Source organism: Rhinopithecus bieti, unplaced genomic scaffold (assembly GCF_001698545.2).
Source record: "Rhinopithecus bieti isolate Rb0 unplaced genomic scaffold, ASM169854v2 scaffold_56975, whole genome shotgun sequence".
Taxonomy (NCBI): Eukaryota; Metazoa; Chordata; class Mammalia; order Primates; family Cercopithecidae; genus Rhinopithecus; species Rhinopithecus bieti.
This window is the reverse complement of record NW_016823127.1, coordinates 756951-760316: the sequence shown is the minus strand read 5'-3', so window position 1 is coordinate 760316 and position 3366 is coordinate 756951. Positions and strand designations below refer to the sequence as shown.

Below are 3366 nucleotides of genomic sequence, written 5' to 3'. Positions count from 1 at the left end.
CCCGCACCGCGCGCGCCCGCCGGCTCCCATTGAGCCCCGGGCCCGCCCGCTGATGTCATCCCCGGCCCGCCGCCGCCGCCGCCCCGGAGGATTTAAAGGGCCCGCGCCCTCCGCGCTGGGGGCCGCAGCCGTGAGACGCAGTCCCCCAGCCTCAGTGCAGGGGCGCGGGCTTACGCGTGGGGGTAGGGGAGCGCACAGATACTGACACCCTAATGCAGTCCAGGGCACAGGTGGAAAAGACGGGGTGAGGGGACACAGGGAAGAGGGGAAGAGGAGGGCGCACAAAAAGCGGGGGTGAAGGGATGGGAGGGGAGGGTCTAGACCCAAAGTCTCCTCTCCCCGCCTGCCGGGTTCTGTCTCCTCTCCAGGCAGAGCACTGGGCCCCTGCGAAAACAGGCGCTATTCACGACACTGCAAAAGATGTTAGACTGCTGGGGGCTCAGTCCGCCTCCAGGTTCAGAGTGCCGCGGAGAACACAGGCCAGGTTGATTCAGGGCAAGAGATTTGAGGAGACAGCTAGGGATTTCGACACAAGGCCCAGAAAGGTAGCCTGGGCTCATACATTCTCCTCCCGTGGAAAAATCAAGGGCAAAGACCCTTTTTCCTTCTTCTTCTCCTCTCTGCAGCTCAAACTGTGATGGGCACAGAGAGGACCCTCAGATCCCAACCTCATTCTCCCCTGTTGAAGGAGGGTTGCCACGGTACCAAAGCACCGACACCTGAGTCAGGGCTCCGAGTGGTGCACGTTTAGCCAAGTCACCTCCCAGCTCTGAGCTTGGGTTTCCTTAAACAGCAAATGGGAGGAAGTACCCTGTCCTCCCCAGGTCACAGGGAGAATTAATAAAAGCTTCTGGCATCCAGAGCCGCCGATGAAAGGTTGCAGAACAAAGTCATTAAAGCGATGATATTTACACTGTGCCATGCAAAGCTTCCAATTATGACACACCTATATTCACACAGTTGTGACTGTGGACACGCAAAATGCCTGAGGCCCCGCGTCCAATCCCGGAAGCACAGTTCCTGGGAGGAGTCACTTCTATAATGGCCGTATCTTCCCTCCCCGAGGCTGAGGGACTGAGTCACACACTTGTCCAAACGGGCAGGAATCCCACAGACTAGGTCCTTTCACCGACCAGGAAACTGGCCCAGAGAGGGGAAGGGATGTGCCCAGGACCACAAACCCAAAAGGACAAGCTCTGTTCTCCCAGCAATCACCAGGAAACTGGGTCTATCAAGAGCCCATTTCCAAGAGTGAGAAGCCTCCTCCCAGGAGGGCCTGCCTTCAGTGACACCTTTGCTAGAGCAGGGGGTCACCAGCCAGGCGGTGGGCTTTGCTTGGCCTGCGTGGTGCTTTCTGTTGTTGTATTGTTCACTAATCCCCAAAGGTTTTTTTTGTTTTTGTTTTGTTTTTTTGCTTTTTTTGTTTGTTTGTTTTGAGATAGAGTCTCACTCTGTTGCCCAGGCTGGACTGCAGTGGCCCAATCTTGGCTCACTGCAACCTCTGTCTCCTGGGTTCAAGTGATTCTCCAGCCTCAGCCTCCTTCCTGAGTAGCTGGAATTACAGATGTGCACCACCACACCTGGATACTTTTTGCCCAGGACCACACAGTATTTTTAGTAGAGATGGGGTTTCACCATGTTGGCCAGGCTAGTCTGGAACTCCTGACCTCAAGTGATCCGCCCGCCTCAGCCTCCCAAAGTGCTGGGATTACAGGCGTGAGCCACCACGCCTGGCCAATCCCCAAAGTTTTAAAACTGGAAGATTTCATATTTCAGATCCAGATTCCCTGTTTCTCTTGAGGCATTAGGAGATCCGGTAACTCTGGTGCCAAGTTCTCAGCGGACCTGAGCACCAGCCACCTGCCTTGGTGGGAGTCCCAGGACCACCACTTCCCCCCACCCCCACTGCCCATTTTGTTTCTTTCCTCACATGAGCCCAGGCAGAGGGGGCCTGGGCACAACTGAGCATGGGTGAAGTCTGCCCCAGTGTCCTCCAGTCCTCACCACCCCTAACCTTCCAACCTGGGCCCTGCTTCCCAAAGCCCTCCTCTTCTTCAGCACTTTCTAAGCACCCAGCCCTGGGAGAGGAGGTTATTGGTTATCTCACTTAATCCTCTCAAACAACAGATTACATGGTATTCTTTCAGAGAAGGAATCAGGCTCCTCCCAGTGCTTGCCTAAGGGCACAGATCAACCTCTCCTTTAAACTGGGCCTGGCTGGAACAGAACCCCTGCCCCTTCCTAACCCAGCCAGACCCCCAGGTGTGACTGCAGCACAATGTCCCAGCTTCCCTCCACCTGTTCACGTTCTCCCCTCTGCATTCAGGACTTGTAACCACACCTCCCACTCCAGCACCCGCCCCACGCCCTGCCCCTGTTAAGATCCTGCTCAGTTCCCTGGGCCGGCCAGGCTGAGGAGCCCGGCTCATCCCCAGGCCTGCTAGAGAGCCTCCCTGCCTTACCATTCGAAGGACCCGCTATTGTCCACTGCCTGAGTTGTGGGCCTAAGTCCCTGTCCTTCCTATCCCTGGAAGACCTGTCTGTGGGCCCTCTCAAAGAGCTTTGCAGCGAAGCTATAAGGGAAGGCAAACCATGACACAAAACCCAGCTGAGGAGAGGAGACTGGTCTAAAGTAAAAAAAAATTACCTGTTCCAGCAGCCCTACAGCCTGATTTCTCTCTCCGACTTGGTTCTCAGTGATTCCTCTCAGATTTAACTCCTAACTTTAAAACCCAAGGGTGGGGCTGGGCACGCCCCTGTAATCCCAGCACTTTCAGAGGCCAAGGCAGGCGATCACCTGAGGCCGGGAGTTCAAGATCAGCCTGGCCAACACAGTGAAACCCCATTTCTACTAAAAATACAAAAAATTAGCGGGGCTGTAATCCCAGCTACTCAGAAGGCTGAGGCAGGAGAATCGCTTGAACCCAATAGGCAGGGGTTGCAGTGAGCCGAGATCATACCATTGCACTCCAGCTTGGGTGACACAGCAAGACTCCATCTCAAATAAATAAATTAAAAAAAAAAAAAAAAACCCCAAGGGTGTGGCAAAGTCCCCTAGCCACCTTCTCTGCAAGCCAACAAGAAGATGAAATCAGGATAGAATAGGTGTGGGGTGAATTCCCCGCTCCCAATGGGCCCACCCTGGGTTTCAGCTGCTCTGCATTGGTTCAGGAATAGAGGCTCTCACACCTTTCCAAATTGATTTTTGTCGTTGTTTTTTAGAGGCTCACTCTGTCACCCAGGCTGGAGTGCAGTGGCAGGATCATACCTCGCTGTAGCCTCAAATTCCTGGGCTCAAGCGATCCTCCTGCCTCAGCCTTCCAAGCATCTGGGACTACAGGCATGCATCACCATACCCAGCTAATT

General features: G+C 54.7%; 1 protein-coding gene across 2 annotated transcripts in view; it reads right to left on the bottom strand.

Annotated features, from left to right (window-relative positions):
• Nucleotides 1-3366, bottom strand: part of CSNK1E (casein kinase 1 epsilon) — a 39540-nt gene that overhangs the window by 27914 nt on the left and 8260 nt on the right. The window contains exon 1 of one of the 2 annotated variants that reach the window (XR_001883193.1): nt 2648-2666. The exons of the other annotated variant lie outside the window; for it this stretch is intronic. The gene's annotated coding sequence lies outside the window, so the exon portion shown is untranslated. Of the gene's footprint in view, nt 1-2647; nt 2667-3366 lie in introns of those variants that run through there. 2 annotated transcript variants of the gene reach the window in all.